The 23,080-nt window shown below is 35.9% G+C and overlaps 1 pseudogene; it reads left to right on the top strand.

The window, feature by feature from the left end:
• The first annotated feature begins 2,798 nt into the window (after window positions 1-2,798).
• Window positions 2,799-23,080, top strand: part of LOC131411606 (protein LTV1 homolog) — a 115,662-nt pseudogene continuing 95,380 nt past the window's right edge.

Genomic DNA, 23,080 nt, shown 5'->3' with positions numbered 1-23,080 from the left:
CACTTGTTTGATTACACTGGGCCCTCTTGGATAATCCAGGGTAATCTCTCATCATAAAATCCTTAACCTAATCACATCTACAAAGTCCCTTCATCCATATCAGATAACACACTCACAGGTTCCAGGTATTAGGAATTGGGGATATTTGGAGATCCATTATTCTGTCAACCACAGACACTAGGAGATTTTTTTATCAGTGTTATTTTAACAGTAAACAAGAACAACATAAATGTCCATTTATACAGGGGATTGTGGTATTTTCATATAACGCAATACAATGTGGCCATTAAACATTATGACGATTATTTCTATTCATTGAGGGAAATATTCCATATTTTGATGCTTAAAGAAAAAGCTAGTTACACAACAGTTCACACATACACACAGAATCAGACACATAGACCTAAAGAGAGACAAAGAAAGAAACACAGAGATAGAGAGAAAAATAAAACTGGAAATTTCATCAATATATTAACAGTATTTATCACTGAATAGAGGAGTTCATGGTGATTTTTTTGCTTTCTTATTTATACTTGTCTACATTATTTGATTCCCTTACAATGAGAATATATTATTTTGTCATCATATAAAAATGAGAAATTTATTTCATTTACCATACACGTTTCACTAGACATCTAAATCTTCATGAATACTTTTTTTTCAGACCAATTATTAGCAAGTTGACTTTGGATGCAATGAAACTTGGTAGCCTGAAAAAAGTACAGTATGCATATTCTGATTTGGTATTTTAATCTTAGGCTATAATGCTGCACAAAACGCCTGAATATCTGGAAGGAAGTGATTAATTTAGCTGGAATGTATATGAACATGTAAATAAAACCTAATAACACTTAACTTTTGGCAACCAAGTTACAGCCTTGATAAATATTCCTACTTTCTTGGAGCACAATTACACTTAGGCCTAACTCATTTTTCTGCATAATATGCAAGATTGAATAAATACTCCTTAACTTCTCTGATGTGGGATCATAAAGAGACCGATAATTTGATTTCTGCAGGCAGAAACCTATAACCAGTGTAATATTGGGCCAAAAAGGCCTAGATGTATTGGAAAACAAAATTAGTCTAATGGAAAAGCCTTAAGTGAATCTAGCCTATGTAAAACGCCTAACACATAAAACATTTTAGGATGCATTTGAAATCTACGCAGAAAAGTTAGAACCAACTCAACTTTCTATGGCCACCCGTGTGGTGGGTGGCCCATATGGCCACCCCAGCTTAAATTAGGCCTGAACATTATGGCAAGTAGCTCATGGGATCATAACGAATTAAGACAGGATACTCTCATTTGGAAAATCAGTTTAATGTTAAACATCAGATAGGTTTCTTTGCAGATTAAAGGAGACACAGCATGCAAAGCAGCTAGTGTGGTGGATGGCACGTAATTGGTGCTTATTAAATATTAGTTCTCTTTTTTCATCCATCATTTGATGGGTGCAGAGGCCTATGTCCATTGAATTATTACTCGTCAGGAAAAGAATGCCTTTGAACTGAAGACATATGAATATTGAATATCTAGAATCAAAATTTCAGACAAGATTAGGGGACACAAAACATTTGTACCAAAGGATTATTAGAAGTCAGTTACTTCGCTCGTAAATTACATTAATATGGTTATTGTTGCAAGTTGAATGTTCACTATTCGTTATCCTCTGGCACTTGCACTCCGCGCAGTCTATAGACAGATGTGGTTGGGGGGAAGGAGGATTGTTCTCATTGATCTAAGAGCAAAACACAATTTTACCTCTCCTTTACGAATATGAATTCTTTCCCACAACAGGGTTTTGATAAAGCAGGGGAATGTCAATTTTAGGTGGAGACCTTAGCACATAAAAAGGACTTGGGGATTTGATGAAATCAAGAGGCTCTGTTCAATTAGGTATTTTAGGAATGCCCAGGGATGGCACTGCTGCTCTCAAGACGTGGTGCAGGTATCACATGTGATAAGTAGAAACGTGCCTCCCACAAGTCCTTAATAATGACATTAGCCAACCTCAACTGATGATTTTCCATGGGCCGAGTTGTTGCTCAGCACTTGACTTGCAATAGCTCACTTGATGCACACATGAACCCCTTGAGATACATACTATTATTAACTGAAACTTACGAATGAGAAAACCAAGAAGGATAGCAGTTATGGGACTTGCTGAAATTCACACAGCTATTAACTGTCACAGGCAGGATTCAAACCTAGAAAATGAGACTCCAGAGTTTTAGGGTGAGCCATGATTCCACACTGCCTCCCTTGCTGTTCACGTTTCTGGGGCAATACCCGAAAGAGCTCTTCACAGCAGAGCTCGTAATACATTCTGTGATGAGTTCAATCTATTAGGCTTGAGATCTTTTTTTTTAAACTTCCAACGATTGATAACATTAGGGAAACTGAGGCAATTTAGTAAAAATCCAATTGGCATTTGGAGCAGTTTTACCTTGCTCTGAGTCTCTTACATATTAATTTAATTCTGCAATATATTTTATACCACCTGAAATTATTTGTACTATGCATGAGAAACTCATAGGCAGTAAATAAATGTAATCTAATCTTTAAATAGGATTTCTTCTCAGTCACTCCCTGAACCATCCAGAAGCTCATACTGAGCACTTTAAGAGGCATGTATTGGCAAGTCATGATTTTCTGGTCAAACATCAGTTGGACCCAACTCAGTGATGAGGTGCTTCCCATTACCACTACTGAGGATTTTATCTGTCTTTGTTTCCTTTAACCCCACTGGATTCACTTTTTCCTGAATCTTCTCTCTACTGCTTCCAACCCAGCTATGGTTTCTTCTCTCGTGATCCTCAGAAGTTCAACTGCCATAACAAGGCTCACGAAAGAGGGCAAGTCCAAGGCAGTTCCTGATTGTTCTCTTCCCGCCTTTGTCACACAGCTCTTCATAGGCTCCAAGCTGGTGCCCAGCAGCCTTCCTGGCTCCAACCTCTCTTACATATCCCAGCAAAGACATTCTACTCCTGATATCACAGCCAAGTCTCATCTGGAACTGGAAGCCAAGGGTGGTCTACATGCAGTCTGGCTTCACGTGAATGTGGGTGAGCTTATTTCAAACTTTGTCTACCTTTGAAGCGGACATACATCGAAAAGGGTTGGTGAACACATCAAGATACTGGGAGAGTGGTGCACCTGGAGAGGGTATGGAAGCCCCGTGCCCACCCCACCCTCCCCACACTTTGCACTATGCATCCTTTCCATTTGGCCGTTCCTGAGTCGTATCTTTTATAATAAGCCAGTAAGCCACAATAAGGACAATTGAGGATTTTTAAACATTCCCCCTCTAGAGTCAAAACCACAAACTCTGCATTAGCTCTATTTTGTCTTAAGAAGTCCCAGGATGATGCTGTACTAGTGCCTTAAACATAGAAGATGGTAAATAAGTAACAAGTCAAAAAGAAAAGAAAAGAAATACCATTCTGGCTCACATATATGGACTTCCGTGTGGTCCAATAATGGATGTATGACAAGGACAACATGAGATCATTGAAATAGGACATCTTCAACTACACAGAATTACCATCATTTTTATGATTTTATCTGATATTTCTTAATTTACACCATAGAGTTTTAATTCTCCAGAGCCCAACACAATGAAACATCCATTAATTTTATTAGTATTTCACTTCTTTTTAAAAGACAAAAATTATTAGAAAAAAAGATTGTGTCAATTCTACCCAACACCCAATTCTGCAATGCTTATAGTGAACTTAAAAAAAAATCCAACATCTATGGCTTATACTTAAGGTCATCCATCCATTGCTACTTCCCAAGTTAGCTCCAAATACTCAAGATGTCCAGAACCTGCACTCACTCCATGGTTATTTTGTATTTCTTGGGAATACTATGTATATTTCCATCCCCATGTTTTTACTTCTGCTCTTGTCTGGTTATGCGATCTCCTTCTACTTCCCTCTGTCTAATACTGCACATCCTTTGAGGTCCAGCTGATACATGAGCCATCCATGGACTCTCCTCTGATCTTAGGGAGCATTTCTTTCACCAAGGCAGGAATGGTCTTTATTCTCTCCAAATCCCGGTTTTTGCCAGGGATAGAGAACTCATTACATTACTAGACAATTTCTTTTTTTTTTTTTTTTTAAGATTTTATTTATTTATTTTCCCCCCAAAGCCCCAGTAGATAGTTGTATGTCGTAGTTGCACATCCTTCTAGTTGCTGTATGTGGGACGTGGCCTCAGCATGGCCGGGGGAAGCAGTGCGTTGGTGCGCGTCCGGGATCCGAAACTGGGCCGCCAGCAGCGGAGCGTGCGCACTTAACCGCTAAGCCACAGGGCCGGCCCAAGACAGTCAATTTCAATACAATTTTTCTTTTCGATTGATGGGAAAAAAAAGAGTGGAGAGGAAAGAAGAAAGGAGTCCTAGACTACTTAGGGGTAGCAGTATCGGAGTGAATGGGCATTCATAAATTCTGACATTTCAGATGAGGGCCACGAATGACATGCAAGTCATTTATGGTGGAATAACCAGGTTTCACAGGTCCAAATAGAACCACAGTTTAGCGGTGTCAGTGCCATTGTAGGCTGAAGCTTTGGCTTTTGTCAGAAGTCACTAAAGCCTAAAGATTCGATTTGTTCAGGGTTCCAAACAGAAGACTAAAGAAAAATTGTTATGACTGGCTGAAAAAATTCTGGCCTAGTATAGGAGAAATCTGGATGAGCTTTGTATATATTTACATATTTATTCAAAAGTACTGCTCTAGTTCTTCTATGCCCAGTATAGACATAAGACATAAAAACATATGCTTTATTTCATTAGCATATGCTGATGTGTAAACCATCCAACCCACTAAATGATATGCTATCTCTACTTTGAGGTTAGAATAAAAAGCTGCTCTGTAAATGGAATATTACAGTTAAAGATTTCAGACATGGGCAATCACAGTGATTATAAATCCAAGTTGAGACAACAGGAAAATAGTACTAAAGGGTAGAAAATGTGTTCATTAAAGTTAAAGAGACAAAGGATATCTAAGACTAGATAGCAACTGATCACCATCCTATAGAAATGTTGGAATCATTCTTCACCATGGTTATAGATGACTTTGGAAGGACTATGACAAAACTGCCAAAGTCCTCAATAAATCTGACAGAGTGCTCAGTACTATGGAGGTCCTGAGAATGCCTCCAGAGGAAGAAACGTATAGAAGTAAGCCGTATAGACGTCAGAAGAGTAGAAGAAATGTAGAGAGGAAAAAACAGCTTTCACCCGAGGGCTTTAGTTGTGGCTTAGAAGTGAGGCCATATTCATTTATGGAGGAGTTGCATTTGTTCTATGAAAAACTGAAGATTTAGAGTATATCAACTTGCATTTATAATAATTATATTTGAACACTACCACAAGCCAGAGAATAAATATATTTCCAACCTATGGAGCTAGTGCAATAATTCCGTACTGTCAGTCAACATTTCTTGTCTTTTTTGGATAGAGTAACAGTTGTTTATCACATCCCTGAGAAAGTGTATGTGTGTGTTTGTGTGTGCATGTGCATATCATATATGATATATATGTGCTTATATGTGTGTTTATATATGTATGTGTGTTTATATATGTATATATATACACACTCTATGGTCTATAAACTCTATAGAGCAAAAGTTAGAAATTAGGAAAGTCTTGACAAAAGCGAGGAGAACAGCCAAGAGTAGGTAGAATCCCTACTCACATACAGCAGGTCTTCATTCATTCTATTTGAGTAGTGAGTGGTTAATAAATTGTGTTTATGAAAGAAGATCTGACAATTTTAATCTTCAGGAAGAGGTCAAATTGGAAAATTTAAGAAACATAATTTTTATTACTATCTGAATCTATAACCTTACATTACAAAATTTACATTCTTCGTTGAAGACATTAGACTGAGTTAAATCCTTTGATTATTTGTATTTCATTGTACTCCTCTACAAAGCTATGATTCACTTACTAAATACACATATATTTGTCACTTACTGTGTTCTCTGTTAACAAGTTAGGCATTTCAGGCAGAGCGATGTATAAGAAAAATTTGCCTGCAGAGTCTAGTTACAGATATTCAAAACTTAACCCCATAAAATGTAGTCATTGTTTGACATACTGGAGCATGTGCAAAAAATTTGGAAAGAAAAAGGCATACCAACAGAAATCTTTTTAAAAAGAGTCATTTTTGTCTTTATTTTGAGGTTCTTATTAACTATTATTTAAACAACTTGAACCTTCAAAAATAAAACCTCTAATTCCTTTCATGTTTACTATGACAGGATAATATGGCTTTTAGACAATATAATTCCATTTTTTATCTTATCACGTAAAAATTTTGATAAAGTGATTGACATAACAAATAATAGAAAAGTGATTATGTTTGTCTTTATCTCAATTATTTAACTAATTATATGTCAACCAGTAAAAAATGTTTAAATAGATTCTTTGTTAAGCAATTCTAAATCATCCCCAAACAGCACTAGCATTTGATGATAAAGGTGAGCGTCCTCTTTAAATTAATTATGTTAATTACAATAAAGAGGGAAATAAATTTTCTAGAATATGAGACATTTTCATCTATAAAGACTTTGCATATGTGTTATTTCAAGTCAAATCACGCACACAAGCTTAAGTTAATACTCTTGTCAACTGTTTTAAATTAAGTTAATTAAAATTTGTAGCATTTAAAATTAATTGATCTGATTTATATTGTGCTTTCTCTGAAAAGTACAAACACTAATGAGGCATAGATTTTCCATCATCACTTTGAATTGAAGAAAAGAAGAAGAAGGTAAAACTTTCAGAGTACAGTATAAAGTAATGTATTCTGAAATCATTAACAAAGGAAGTCATCTATTAAATCTCACATAACATATTTAAAAAACATAAAAAACAATCGTGAAATCTCAAAAGAAAAAACAATTTAAACAAAATATTGTGTGAGTCTACGTGAGACATTTTGGCTACAATGAAATAGAAAGATGAAGATTGCTATAAATGCTGATGTTGGTCTCTGGTCTTTTCTCTTCACATTTTGGATGTATACAAATTTCCACTGCAAGGATATTTTTTACAATGTGCTTTATAATTTCCAAAAATAATACAAGACCAAGATGTATAACAAGAGGTTCTGGTTTAAAAAATGTACAAAATGTCCATGACACATAAAAATACTTTACCTTAAAAATTATGTAGGTCAAGAAAAAATATGAAAATGCCTCAAAGTTTAGTTCATAGATGGGCCTATACAATTTTCACAAGATTTTGTAAAATATTACAGTCTCAGTACACATTCTTACCTATAGTACTACAAAATGGAGAATAGGAACTATCACTGAGGTATGGTCAATTTTCACAGAATTCAAGAAAATGCAAACTAATGTACAGTGACAGAAAGTAGATCAGTGGTTGCCAGGGGATGATGGAGGAGGGGGAGTAGTTGAGGGAGGGATTGCAAAAAGGGAACTTTTGAGGTGGTGGACATGTATACTGTCTTGATTGTAGTAATGATTTCACAGGTGTATACCTACGTCTAAATGTATCAAATTATATGATTTAAATATGCGCAACTTATTGTATGTCAACTTTGCCTCAATAAAGCTATTAAAAAATCTGACAGTACTAGGTGTTGGTGAGGATGTGGAGCACGTAGAACTCTCATATATTTTTGGTGGAATGTTTGATATAGCTGCATTGGAAAATAGTCTTGCAATTTCTTATAAAGTTAAACATCAGACTCATCAATACCACTCCTAGATATTTACTTAAGAAAGATAAAAATATATAATAACAAAAAAACTTGTCTGTCCCTAAGAATACCAATGATCCTGTCACAAAATTGAATGGATAATTTTAGTCCTGATCTTTTGATTCCTCAGTCATTCAACACTCCTGACCATGCACTTCTTCCAGTTCTCTTCTCCTTGTCCTCCCTAAACCATATTCTCTTTGTTTTCTTCCTATATGTTCAGCAATTCCTTCTCATTCATTTTTGAGACCTCAGCTTCCTTAATCCAGCCATTAAATGCTGCCATCTTGGCTTACTCTTAGCTGCTTCTTTTCTCACACTATGATTTCTCTCTAGGCTTATTTCATCCACTTCCATAGTTTCACTAAATTAATACTTCACAATTAACCCGCTCCTAAGCTCCAGACTTTTATCTTCAGCTACCTATGGAACATTCCACATGACTTTCTCAAAGATTCAGCAAAGTCAGTACATCCTAGACTGAAGCATGATCTTACCTCCACAAACCTGACACTCTTGCAGTATTCAATATCTCGGTGAATGGCAACATCACCCATCCAAGTTCTTAAAACCTAACTTAGAGTCAAGGATGCTTGACCCCTCACTTCATCACCTCCCACATCAAAGAAATTATCAAGTTCAGGCAACTCATATATCATTTCTAAATTCCATTAACTTCTCTCCATCTACGCTATCTCTCTTCTAATCAAGTTTATCTTCATCTTTTACCTGGATTGCTGTAACAACTGCCCTCCTAGAATTTATTCTAGTCCCTGTTCAATCTGTTCTCTGTAGTAAGGTAATATTTTCAAAATGTAAATCTGATATTATCACACCCTTAATCCTTCTTGTCCCCCTGCATAGCCCAATTATAATCTATGTTTTTCCTGTTGTCTTCAAAAATTATCAAAATCCTTAATATGGCCTACAAGACACTATCATATGGTCTGGTTCTTGGCAACCACTCTAGCTTTGTTCCCTCCTCCTTCCACCCTCCTCTCTCTTCTCCAGTCATTCTAGCCTTCTTTCCAAGCTTCCTTGCTCCATGAGGATTTTACGTTCGTTGGTCCCTCAATATAGGATTCTCTTCTTGCTCCCCACCTTCACCTGTTAACCCCTATTCAATCCTCTGATCTCATGGGAGGGATCATTTCCTTCACTTCTCCGTATTAGGTCAAGTTTGTCTGTTATACACTTTTCCATGATTGACTTCTTTTATTTTCTTTGAACTTACTGTATTTGAAATTATACATTTATTAATTTGATTAGTTGCGTAATATGTTTCCCAAAGTGTAAGCTCCAGGAACAAAGTTTTGGTTCATCTTTGTCTCCTCAAGGATAAATTTTACCTACTGGTAATATTTCTCACAAACATCTCTCCTTAAGTACTATAGTGATTTTTGTATTGTTTGAAATGTCCTGATGGGTAACCAATTACTTTTAATATACAAGTGTATTTGTAAGTTTTTATAAAATGTGGATCACAAATTCACAAAAGGCTTTCGTTGAAGTAGGTGTCACTATCAAAGCACTTGAATACTCAGTTCCAGATTGTTGTTTTCCTGTTTTATTTTTTTAAAGATGGCCTGTTATCCTTTGATCTTGCTCTGACACCTGCACCAACCTAACTTCTCTTCTTAAGAGGTCCCTGTAGGATCCGAGGTCATGTGGATAAAATTAAAATGGACATCATGTGATTGAAACTATTCTTCACAACTTCTCCCAAAACACACAGACACAGATTCACACAGACACTTGGATCTGGATTTTCAAAGGATCCAATCTGGCTTTCAAATTTTATATCTCCATGGAATAGATTTTTCTCACAACAATAACAAAACAAAAAGGTGCCTAAATTAGTGGGTTTTGTTGCAAAATTAATAGTTTGTGACAGTGCACGATCGTTTCCCTTTCACTGACATTCTAATATTTCCCTACTTTTTCAATACGTTTCCATTAAACTATTTTTTTAATTCCTTTCTTTTCCAGGTGGCTTTCTGAAAGGCTGTATCATCTGTCAAAATGAAGTGATCAGATGAATATTACGATTGCTTAACGTTTCCTCTGCAAAATGTAAACAAGTGGGGGTAGGAAGTGGGAGATTCTTTGGGGATCCAGCTAAGAATCAGGGAATTATTTTCCATCTGTTTCTTGGTAATATGTTTTCATTCTCAGTGAAGGGAAAAAAGTGGTCTTAGACATAAGTCAACAAAGCCCTTGCATAACAAAGGAGAATTAGATAGAATTTCTGACAGTCTTTAAAAAGAGTATAGAATTTATAGAGCTACTACAACAGATATCAATGAGCAAAAATGGAGCAATATTTATTGTAAAATATGAATTTCAATCCTTCCTTCTAGAGAGGAGTCAAAGAAAGTTACTTTTTTACATATTATGTGACTTGAAACAACTGTATGAATTTCAAAAGCATAGGATAAAATTTCTCCAAGTATGTATCTCTACTTCCAGAACCAGAGGCACCACAATTCTATACATGTTCTGGTGACTCTGTATCCTGAATCAATCTTTTAACATTAACACACTTCAGCAAATTGAGTAATAAATAGCCTCTGAAGATAGGAAAAGAAATAGTAATTTTGCATCACTCTCACTCTTCTCCACTAGCTTCCCAAATCGAGTTAACGTCTTCTTGAGTAGTTTTCAAAAAGGACTCAATTAAACAGTCCCCAGATATCTATCTTTTGCTTATTATCAGCCCATTATCTCTGATATAGCTCAGCCAAATTAGAAGTTTAGGATTAACTTAAAATACCTCTTGTTTTCTTACAGCTTGAAGAAAAGACAAAGGTCAGAAGCAGGCTTAAGAAGAAGGACAGAAGTCATGAGTTAGAAATAAACAAAGGAAGTTCCTCTGCAGTAGGACTATTTAAAACACATGCCAATAAAATGTTCAAAGGATTCCTACGGGGTTCCAAAGATAAACACAAGCAAATTTTTTTTTCTTGAAAAACTCCACTTACCTGAAGCTGTAAACTCAAATATATAACATGATTCCATGGAAAAATATGAAAAGAAAACCATTTAGTACTTTATTCATTTACCAGGAATTAAAACTTTTAGTGAATGTAACCCTGGTTTAAATCCCAGCTCTCCCTGCTGGTTTAGCTGTGACTTGGGGCCAGCCCTTTATCATCCCTTTCCCCCATTGCCTTATCTGTAAAAAGGAAATAATTACAATACTCACCTCATGGAAGTGTTAAACGAATACTACGTGTAAAATTCTTAACCATGTCAGTCACACAGTAAATGCTCATTAAATGCCAGCTATTATTACCAATTTTATTATTATCACCATTATTCTAGTGAGGCTGGGGCAGTGAAGGGGCTGGGTATTAAAAACCCTAACCTGTGAGAAATTAGCAGCAATAAATCTGTGGAAAGTGCTGATACTTGCTTCAAAACACAATGAAAAAAACTGAGAGCACATATGGTCTCTTCTTACTTCTCTCATGATGAAAGAATAAGGATTTTAAATGCAGGGCTATTTTTCAACGTGTTTACTGCTGGCTACCTTAGAATTCAGAAGTTTGAGAAAAAATAAACAGAAATAGAAAAAAGGTAAGAGACATAAAAAGAAAACAAGCAAACAAAAAAACGATCCAGAAGGCCCAGAGATAAGAAATAGAAATTGAACAGGAAGGGAGGATTATTAAAGAAATAGTGAAAGAAAATTTTCTAAAGTTGAGGAATACTACACATCTTCAGATTAAAAGGATTCATCTAGTCCCCCACGATAATAAACTAAAAACAAACAAAAAAAATCCTCATGAAATTTCAGAACATCAAGAACTTTTAGCTTCAGAGAGAGCAAGCTAAAAGTTTCCAGAGATAAAAAAAAAAAAAAAAAAAAAAAGATTTGTCACCTACTAGGAACTAAGGAACAAGAATCAGTCTGTTACTGGTTTTCTCACTGGCCACATTAGATGCTAGGAAACAGTGTAGTAACACTTTCAAAGTTCCCCACATCCCAAAATTCAGTGAAAATCGATTGTGTCATGTTTTCTGTACAAAAATCCTGAATAAACATTTGTTTATTTGTAAGTTGTTGTCTCATGTTCTCTTGTCTTGTTAGTTCAGCCTACAGTGCTATAACAAAATCATCCCAAAATAAAAGTTTCAACAGAAAACAGAAGCCCTTCTTTACTGTCTCAGAAAACGGTCCAGAGCCTTGCAGTACAGGACTGGTAGGACAGCTCTGTCATTTTCTACATACAACTAGCATTTCTGCATCCATGTGGTTTCTCTAGATCTTCCAACACATTCACATCTCAGCAGCGAAGGAGCAAAAAGCAAGTATAGTGCATATCTATTCCTTTGAAGGGCATGACCTGGAATTGGCACATATTACTTTGGCTCACATTCTTTTAGGTGTAATTAGTCATGTGGCCAAATAGGGATGCAACTGAGTCTTGTTGGCTGCTGCTGAGTGACTGGTTACCCAGCTAAATCTTGGAAGTTCAATTTTTAAAAAAGAAGGGGTAAATTAATCCTGATAGAAAAGTAGCCATATCTCCTACTGGTCTGTAAATATACCAAGAGTAATACAATACACCCTAGTCTCCAGTATTTTAGGACCTTTTCTTTTTTCATCATATAATTGAGAGAGTTACCCCACTAGACATAGATATAAAGACAATTATTGACTAATATGCTTTATTAATTGCAACCCAATTAATCCAAATAAAAGTCCATTGTGCAATGGACGTATAGAAGGTAGTACACGAAATTTCTTATGACAAAACAGAATCATTCTCAGTACAATTGCAAGTTTATGTAATACAATTAAATTATTTAAAAGCTCTTGAAATTTTTAACAATTATTTCAAGTTTATGTGGCCTTTTCCTTTATTAATTTTACTTTAATAATTATTATCACCACATATATAGAAGAATATCAGCTTTTTTTTTTAATTAGCTACCCTTTAAAACTTTTTAAGGAAAAAGGAAAGGGTACAAATAAACTCATGAAAAGATTTCTATTTTTTGAGGAAAATAGTGCTAAACTATGTGAAACCAGAATATGAAAGAGTAAAAGGATACATAAAATATTTTTTGGGGGGCTGGCCCCATGGCTTAGCAGTTAAGTGCGCACGCTCCGCTACTGGCGGCCCGGGTTCGGATCCTGGGCGCGCACCAACGCACCGCTTCTCAGGCCATGCTGAGGCCACGTCCCACATACAGCAACTAGAAGGATGTGCAACTATGACATACAACTATATACTGGGGCTTTGGGGGAAAAAAAAAAGGAGGATTGGCAATAGATGTTAGCTCAGAGCCGGTCTTCCTCAGCAAAAAGAGGAGGATTAGCATGGATGTTAGCTCAGGGCTGATCTTCCTCACACACAAAAAAATCTTTAAAAAAAAAAAAATCTTAAAAAAAAAAATTGGGGGGTATACTCATTCAGTTAGGAAAAGTAGAGAAGAATGTAAAGCAATTGCTACAATAACTAAAAGATTGAATTACAAAAAATATGCTGACGTTAACTTGAAAGTTGAGAGTTATCTACTAACAGGGAATGATAGAAATAACATCAGTGTTTTGCTTGAATTACTCAGATAATCCCTTCAATCTCATATTTTGAGTTTTAAAAATTCTTTTGGATCAGCAACTGGATTTAGTAACAACATTTACTTCCTAAATATTTCCTAAGATAAAAGACTTTTAAACTATTATGAGAATGTTGTCTTGACTCCTATAAATCTTAATCTTGAAATGTCTTCTTTAAACCTCAAAGATGCTCTGATAGACTGTTATACAGCTAAATCCAAACCATTCATTCTTTCATTTGACAGGTATTTATTATGGGGCTACTGAATGCCAGGCATTGTTCTAGGCATTTGGGGCACAAAAATGAACAACAACAAAAAAGACATCGACAAATTCTTGCCTCACGGAGCTCTCATCCTGCAAGAGAAGAGAAACAATAAATAATAAAGATGATAAATAATTAAATTATGTGGTATTTTAAAAGGTGATATGTGCTATTGAAAAACACAGAAGATGACACAGCACATGGAGTGCTGGGACTGGGGGTGATTGGCAATATTAAATAGGATGGCCAGATAGACTTCAGGGGAAATGCTGTGGAGCATCCAAATATCTGGAGGGAGAGAGTTGTGAGCACAGGAAGAGCCAGAATAAACGCCTTAAGCTAGGAGACTACCTGGTAGGTTCCAGAAAGTAAAGAATGCCCAGAATGAAATAAAGTGACCACCATGGAAAGTTCTGGGGGAAATGTTCTGGGCAGAAGACTCTGAGGCTGGAAAGAACTAAACAGTGTGGCTAGAGAGAAGTGGATGAAGTCTGAGAGGAAGCCAAATGCCCCGTCACAGGTGCCTTACAGGCCACAGGGAGGACTCTGGATTTTATCCTAAGTGTGGTGAGAAGCTCTTGCCGATTTGTGAACAGGAGACTGACCTAATCTGCTTTAATTTTACAAGATAATTCTGACTGTTGAGGGGAGACTGGAATGTAGAGGCAAAAGCAGACGGCTGCTGAGGGAACCAGAGCTGGACCCAGTGTTGGCTTAGACCAGCGGTAGAAGCGGTCAGCAGAGGTCAGGTGAGGGCTATATTTTTAAGACAGCTTGAACAAGACTTGCTGATGGATTGAATGTCACGAACGAAGGAAAGAGAAAAATCAAGGATGGCTCCTAGGTTTTTACCTAAGAAACTAAGTAAATTGAGATTAACAATTACCAACCAGTCTTTATTTGGTTTGTAAAGAATTCACCACATAATTCTTTCCTGATAAGTTTCACATTTGCGTTAAAAATAGGATTGAAATAAAGGTTAGATTGTGCCCATCATATCAGAAATAAAACTCCAGATTGAATCAAGATATATATGTTTTTATTCCATATTTCTCTTATTCCTGTGTTATATATAATTGCTAACTAGAAATTTAATGGATATTATCTATAAATCAACTAATGAAGAGAACAGAAAAATCTGGAGACTAGTTTCCAATCATCTAACATCACTGTACTTTCTGCTTAATGAGAGTGAAAATGAGGTAACCAACACTACACACCTGCTATTAAGCTGAAGAAAAGGCCATTTTATAGGCATTAAACTCCTGTGGTCTGCCAAATGTTCCTACTCGCTCACCTATGGGGAGGGTAATTACTGTTCTAAGATTGCTAAAGCAATAGAATATGCCTTTATCTATTTTCCTTCAAGGCTGAAAATTTTTAAATGTTTTTAAAAGTTCGCTTTCTGGGTTCCTTATTTGATTTATGAGAATTAAGGGGACATTACTGCGTCACCTCAATCAAATCTGATAATGCATTTTTTAACCTAATAAAAATTCCCCCTGTAATAATAATAACAAGTTTACTTTGCTGTGAGGCATTTTTAATTTCATAGGGTATGGCTATAATTGAAATGTACCCAGTTTTGGTTGACATTTTAATTATCCCATTATCCAGAAAATAGACAGTATGAAACTTTGACAAATAATCTTTGGTGGTTTAGAACCAACTGTTTTCAGCCATTCTTACAAACGTTTAATTAGTCTTTCCCTGAAATCCTTTAAACATGGAGAATTTTCTTCAAGTTCAACTTCTTTCCCATAATACATCTAATATTTCCCCTTAGACTATTAATTTCCCTCTTGAATGTCTCAAGGGAAATCAAATCTTATTACATCTCTCACTCTTAATCTGTCCTTCATTTTGAAATCTTTTTTTGCCCTTGGTTTTGTACAAGGACCCCTACTACACATGGTTCAGAGAATCCCAAAACTTTTAAAGCATGTGGCTTTTGATCATGACTGTGTGTCCATGAAAAATGCATGTGGAATTTTATTATTATTTTGCAAAGAGGCCCAAAAGTAACAAAACAGGCGAGTTAACCCTGGCCCTAAGTAAATTTAGGGTTTTCATCTAGGAGTAAAAGGCAGCCCAGTTATAGTCAGGGAGTAAGTCTTAAATGAAGCTCTACAAAAATGTTTAATGCCCAGCAAGAGATTAATCAAACACTTTGGAAAGGTGAAACTTACCAGTGTAGAGATCTTAATTACTTCAAGGAGAACTAAGTATGTCAGGGGTTGACTTGAGAGTAATGTCTCTTGTGCGGAATGACACCACAGTTCCTGCTACTCTGTGCTGTAATTATGTACGACCGAGGGCAGGAGAATGTTCCTGGGTATCCAAGGTAGGAGGAGAGGGAGCATTCTATTTCACAAACTTTTGCTTTGTAATTTACCTTAAAATTTTCCTGTTAGGAAAAAATGGACATGAGCTAGTTTACACGTGGTTTTAGTCTCTCTGGACTGGCTGATGGGTGTAGTTGGCCAAAAGGAAATCAGTTAGCTCATTGAGGTGGGACCAGAGAAGGCTGGGATCTTACTCTCCTGCATGGCTTTCTGTCATTCTTAAGTCTTGTCCTCTTAGGTCCTAAATTTTAAGATTCCATCCTTAATCTTTTCCACTTTTCTCTACATTTTCCATCTCATAATATGTAATTACAAAGATCTTCAATTGTAAGAAAAATACATATAACCCCAATATTAAAATGGACCCAAAATTTAAAATTATGAAAATATGAATTATAAGTACCTTTCAATCAGGAAAGCTAATACTGACTGAATAATTCCGAGTCTACAGTTTTATTCCCATCTCTCTCCCATCAAACGACCTACTAGTCATTTCCAAGTATGTATCCTGCCTCCAAAATCTGTTTCCTCCTTTTCTTTACTATTTTCAGAAATAGTAAGAAAAGAGCGCTATCATTGCTCTCCAAGTCAGAGATGCCCTTGGACCTCCACTTCCTATGCTCCATGTCCAGTCTGTCATCAATGCTTTGTCATTTGCCTCCTATGCGTTCCTGTCTTTTCTTTCTAAGTTCTAGCCTTTATTGTCTCATGCCAGGAGTACTGGACAGCATTTCAGTTGGTGTGCTTGTTTCTAGGCAAGGACAAGGACAAGAAGCAGGGGGAGTTTCATCATTGAAAGAGCACTCAAGTCAGATATCCTGATCTCACCTCATGGGTCCACCACTTAGCATATGTGTGACTTTGGGCAAATTATTTTACCTCCTTAATGGCTCTTTTCCTCATCCATAGACTGAGTATAAGAATAGTATTTCCCTCATGGAAGTGTTATGAATATTATATGAAGAAATACATGGATAGTGTTAGAACATCTGGAATTCTAGCAAGCACTCAAAAGATATTAGCTATTAAGACACTACATTCCAATCCATTTGACACAAATGTGTCAGCATCAGCCTCCCTAAAATACCAATTAATTCAGCCATTAAACATAAATGTACTTAACAAATGAGTGTCTGTTGTGTACTAGGCATTGTTCTAAGCACTAAGAATACAGAGGTAAATAGAACCAACAAATTTGCTGACACATATGTGGGGTAGGGAGAGATACAGACAACAAACAAGAAAACAAATATATGAACAAGATAGTTTATATGGTGATAATGGTTATGATGTTATGATTAAGATAAAACGAGATGATATGATGGACATTGAGGTTGTGGCTGCTTTAGATTAGGAGGTTAGAGAAAGCATCATAAAGGAGGTGACATATATCATTTTAAGAATGTCATATAAATGGTATTATATGATAGGTAAGCTTTTGAGGCCGGCTTTCACTCAACATAATACCTTTGAGATTTATCCAAGGTGTTATAATTTATTAATTTAATTATAAAATATATTTTAAAGAACTCAAGAGAAAACATGTGTATTATATTTATAGATATTTACCATTTCTGTTGTTCTTTCTTCATTTTTGATGGTACAACTTTCATTCTGGTATCAAATTCCTTCTGTCTGAAAATTTATTTTAGCAATTACTTTGGAATGATTTTGCTAGCAACAACTTCTCTTAATTTTCCTTCATCTGAAAATGTTTTTATTACACTTTCATTCCTGAGGGATATTTTTACTGACTACAGAAGTCTGGGTTGACAGTTCTCTTCCTGAAGCACTTTAAAAATTTTACTCCATTGTCTTTTTGGCTCCATAGTTTCTGAGATGAAACACAAAATCACTTGAGTTGTTCTTCCCTGAAAGTAGTGGATCATTTTTCCTGAGTGCCATCAAAATTTTTTCTTTGTATTTACTTTCAGCAGCTTGATTGTGATGTGTCTAGGCTTAGATTTCCTTGGGTTTATCATGTTTAGAGTTTGTTGAGCTCCCAGAATCTGTAGATTTATGTCTTTAGTCCAATTTTCATAGCTTTTAGCCATTATTCCTTCAAATACTTTTTTAACACCATATTCTTTCTTTTCTTTTGAGATTCTGATGACATGAATGTTTCATGATCAAATATTTGCAGTGTTACTCACATCAGTCCCATATGTGAGCCACTTAGTGGCCAGTTTGGTACCTGGGTGGTCATTGGTGGTCTATCTGTTAGTTCTTAGTATCTTTTAGCATGTGTTTAGAATCAGACCCACAAATTTAGAGCTCAAGAGTGACCTCAGGAGTTTATAAACAACTTTATGGTTTCCCTTTTCCAAGCTCTTTCCCTTTTTGGTCCTTGACCGAAAAGCTGAGATTTTTGTAACTCCACTCTGCTGCACATTTTCTGTGACTGTATGCACATCCGGAGCCAATAGGTAGTAAGAAAGAAAGAAGAAAAGCAACAGGGTTTACTCTACCTTCTTGGGACCACAGTTTCTCCAATTAGAGGGGAAGATCTCCCTTCCTCTGAATTTTCAACACATCTAGGCTCCTGCTGCCGCCATTGATGCTGTTGTTTCCATAGCCACTGTGGGTTTGTCTGGAAGCTAGAGTATGAGAGAATTGAGAAAAGAAAAAACTGGAGAATTTTCCCCACTTTCTCTGAGCATTTGGAGACCCCTATCCCACTCCCCAAGATAGAACTAGAGGGTTTCTCCTGGAACTCTCTCTGTCTGCACCTTGGTGCCATTTTCTGGTTTTTGGGCTGCCTTGCATCCAGGCTAGGGTATTCCTGAGAAAAATGGGAAGCTCACTGTCAATTTCGTGTGTGTTGAATTCCGGTCTTCTTCCCCAGTCTTCCAGCTACTACTTAGTTTTCAAAGACTTAAAATAAATTCTGCTTCATGAATTCTGTCCAAGTTTTAGAGCTATATTCAATGTGATATACAGGGTGGAATATACTTACTCCATCTTACCCAAAATCAGAACTCCCACTTCACTCTTTTTAACAATTAATTTTCAAATGATTCATCTATTTGCTGCTGACTTGAGTATTTTGTTTCTTAATGTAGGAATATAGGATGTGGCCACCAAAAGGAATGCAGAGGGATCCAGTGGAATAAGTATCCTGCCTCCAAGAGCCAAAGTGATATGTAGGCTAGGAGTATGGGTCAAAGAGCTAGTCTAGGAACCATGTGCTCCTCATAACAAGGACTAAGGCATGTTCATCCTTGTGCATCCAGCACCCAATGTAAAGCCCGTATTTGGTACTCATCAAACATTTGTTTCTTATTGGGCTCATTCAAAAGATGGTAAAGAAATATCAAGGCAAAATGTGTTGCCAGAATTCCTGGGATTTGGTTACTCAACCAGTGAGTAATTTACCTAGTCATATTACCATCTATGGAACTTTTCTACTTCTCAATCCTTATGGGCAAGACTTGTCCTAAAAGACCTTGTCAAATAACTTGTTGAAACAGACACATGTAGTTTGTATGTTATTCTCCTGATCTAGAATTTTAGTGCTTATTTTTATTTTTATTTTTTTTGTGAAGAAGACCAGCCCTGAGCTAACATCCGATCCCAAGCCTCTTCTTTTTTGCTGAGGAAGACTGGCCCTGGGCTAATATCCGTGCCCATCTTCCTCTACTTTATATGGGACGCCGCCACAGCATGGCTTAACAAGCGGTGCATCAGTGCGTGCCAGGGATCTGAACCGGCGAACCCCGGGCCGCCACAGTGAAGCTCACACACTCAACCGCTTGCACTACTGGGCTGGCCCCTCTAGTGGTTATTTTTAAAGGAAATAGGATTAATTTTCAAAAAATTGCATTTAATGAACACATTTTGGCTTCTAGAGATGATATGTGTTTTAAATGATTACCCACAAGCTTTTTAATTATCCCTTCAAAAATTTTTAAAAAGGATCTTTATAGTTTTATGAATTTGCAGTAGGCTGTCATTGTTGAAAATATGAACCAATTTTATTGATCTATACACTTATGGCATTCCAACTGAGGTAATTTAACAAGAAATACTTATATTACAACGTTTTATCCAGCCTAATGCCCATAGTTTAGAAATGAAGAAATTAAGACTCGTAAATATTAAACTACTTGCCCAAGATCACATAGAATATTAGTAAAAAGAGCAAGACCCCACTGCTAATAAAAACTAAGAAGGCCTCTCGATCCTGGTCTGACTTTTCTGTTCTTAACATAGTCTCTTGTAGTTGTTTTAAAAGCTCTTATGATGCCTAACAGATTTGAATTACTTACTAATTTTTACCATAAGTGGGTGAAATGGGTTCTTCTATTTTACAATTTGGGAAAATGTCAGTGGTTTAGAAAAGTGGGTCCTTACTGTCTCAAGATAACTGCAGCTCCAAGCATCATGTCTTCACGCTACACTTGAAGACACAAATGTGTTAAAGAACACGAGATTGCAACAATTTTTCTAAATCACCAGGTTATAATCACTTTCTTCCTTACACTCCCAACAGTTATACCTTTCTTTCTAAGTTAATTGTCTGGAAAACATCATGACTCTAAGATGAACCAAATCTCTGCCTTTTCCACCATTGTGCACTGAGCCCTAATTACATACGGAAAGAAACATACTACCGTGCTGACTTCTAAATTTTCCTCTCCAGCTTGGGCTTCTGAACTCTACAGTCATAGAGTTACAGACTACTTGGCATCTGCACTTGGTTGTATAATAGACATTTCCATGTTTACATGCCCAAAACTAAGCTCTGGGCTTTTCCCTCAAAAATTTACACTCCCCTTGGTTTCCCTTTAATTCAGGCTGTTAAGTTTTTTTATCCTTAATATTTCTATCTTTTTAATACACTTGGTGAATGTTTCCTATTCTTTGGCTTTCCTATCTTTAAATATGCTTACGTAGTTGTTGTATAGTATGATTTGATTGTTTCAATATCTGAAATCTCGGCAGGTCTCTTTCTGATATCGGTGCTTTTGCTGAGTCTTGCTGTTTCCTGGTGTGCTGAGCATATTTGTACACCACTCATTACTCTATTCCAAAGTTACACACGAGGGCAGACCAGCTGGGTATAACGGAGCATTGGCTGATCTTGTCTCTTCAGCAGTTTCTCATCTTTAATCTTTAGGAAATTAGAGCGAGCCTCATGCATCTGTCCATCTTCCTTTATTACGGTGTTTGCAATTAGACTAATCATTTATTCATCAACTATTTGGTAGAGTGAATGTATTTCTTAATGTTTCGTTCTATTGTGGTTTTGCCACACAATATTTTGAGAATTGTCTATAATAGCTTTCTCCATAATAGAATTTTGCTGAAAAACACACAGGTGGAAATAACAAGGTATATTTATTACATCTGGTTTGAGATTTCTCCTCTCTTAATTTTGTTTACTCCAAGTCAAAATAAAAGACAGTATATGGTTAGCTTCACTTTTATTCTGAATATAAACACTTAAGCATGTTTTCCAAAACTTATTGATATTTATGATAAAATATTCAGTGTCAAGACGTGAGATTTAAATAAATGAAAATACTAACAAAATGAAACAAAAGCAAACACATAGATACAGAGAACAGATGGGTGGTTACCAGAGAAGGAGTGGGTTGGAGGGAGGGTGAAATGGGTACATTGGGTCAGTTATATGATGCTGGATGGAAGCTAGACTTTTGGAGTGAGCACGCTGTAGCGTCTACAGAAGTTGAATTGTAATGCTGTATACCTGAAACTTGTGTAATGTCATAAACCAATGTTACCTCAATAAAAAAGAAAAAAAATACTAACAACGTTCCTGGTTGGGAAAACTCAACATTGTAAATCTGTAAATCCTCAAAAATTGTACTTGAAAATTTAATGCATTATGAATCAGTATCCCATAAGATAATATTTTAGAGCTTAACAATATCACTCTAAAATTCACTTTAAAGAATGACTAATAGGGCCGGCCTGTGGCTTAGCGGTTAAGTGCGCGTGCTCTGCTACTGGCGGCTTGGGTTTGGATCCCGGGTGCACACTGACGCACCGCTTGTCCATCCGTGCTGAGGCGGCATCCCACATACAGCAACTAGAAGGATGTGCAACTATGATGTACAACTATCTACTGGGGCTTTGGGGAGAAAAAGGGAAAAAAAGGAGGGGGATTGGCAACAGATGTTAGCTCAGGGCTGGTCTTCCTCAGCAAAAAACAAAAAGGAGAGGATTGGCATGGATGTTAGCTCAGGGCTGATCTTCCTCAAAAAAAGAAAGAAAGACTAATAAAAAGAGAAGAAATTAAGGGGACTTGCCCAATCACATGTTAATATATATATTCCTGACTTAGAAATAAATTTCTAATTCAATGGACAAAATTAAAAGTCTAGAAACAAAGTTAGTGTATGATACAGAAATCATATCATATCAACTGTGAGAGTAATTATTTAATTATTGGTATTTGGAAAACTGTTTAACCACTTGGAAAAAATTAAATAACCCAAATGCTCACTATACATTAGTATAACTTCCAGAGATAGTAATATTTGAAAGCAATAAATATGATGTGATGTAAGAAAGGAATCCTACAAACTTTTGTAATGTGGCAGCCTGGGAATGAGAGATTACAAAAGTGCTAGAAAAATACATGGGCAAATAGTCATGTACTCTTAGAGAGTCTAGACCAAAAGCAAAGATTATTAAGGAAAAGAAACGACTTTACTACATAAAATTTTAACTCTAGATAATGAAAAGAACAAAAAATGTAAAACATTTAAAGATAAATGACAAACTGAGAAAATGCATTTTCAATATATTTATCAGACAAAATATTTATACACTATGTTAAAAGTTTTTAAAAAGCCTCGAGTAAAAAAGATATACATCTTCCCAAAAAGCAAAGAAAGCAAAAGATAAGAATAAATTTACAAATAAATAATATAAGCAACAAATAATATTATGCAAAAAATTATTTAACCTCATTATTAATAAAGAAATACTTAATATGATACTAAGTCCATAATAAAATTGGAAAGTATAAATATTTATATTCAGTATTAAAATTATCTTATATAATATATTAAATAATTGTATGCAATATTAAAATTGACCTTTTAGAGAAAATAGGCAATTTTATAAATTATTGTCAAATAAATTGTTCTAATTTTTCTGAAAACTTTTAAAATGTTGTTT

The sequence above is a fragment of the Diceros bicornis genome, chromosome 11 (genome assembly GCF_020826845.1).
Source record: "Diceros bicornis minor isolate mBicDic1 chromosome 11, mDicBic1.mat.cur, whole genome shotgun sequence".
Classification (NCBI taxonomy): Eukaryota; Metazoa; Chordata; class Mammalia; order Perissodactyla; family Rhinocerotidae; genus Diceros; species Diceros bicornis.
This window is presented reverse-complemented; position numbering and strand designations above follow the sequence as displayed.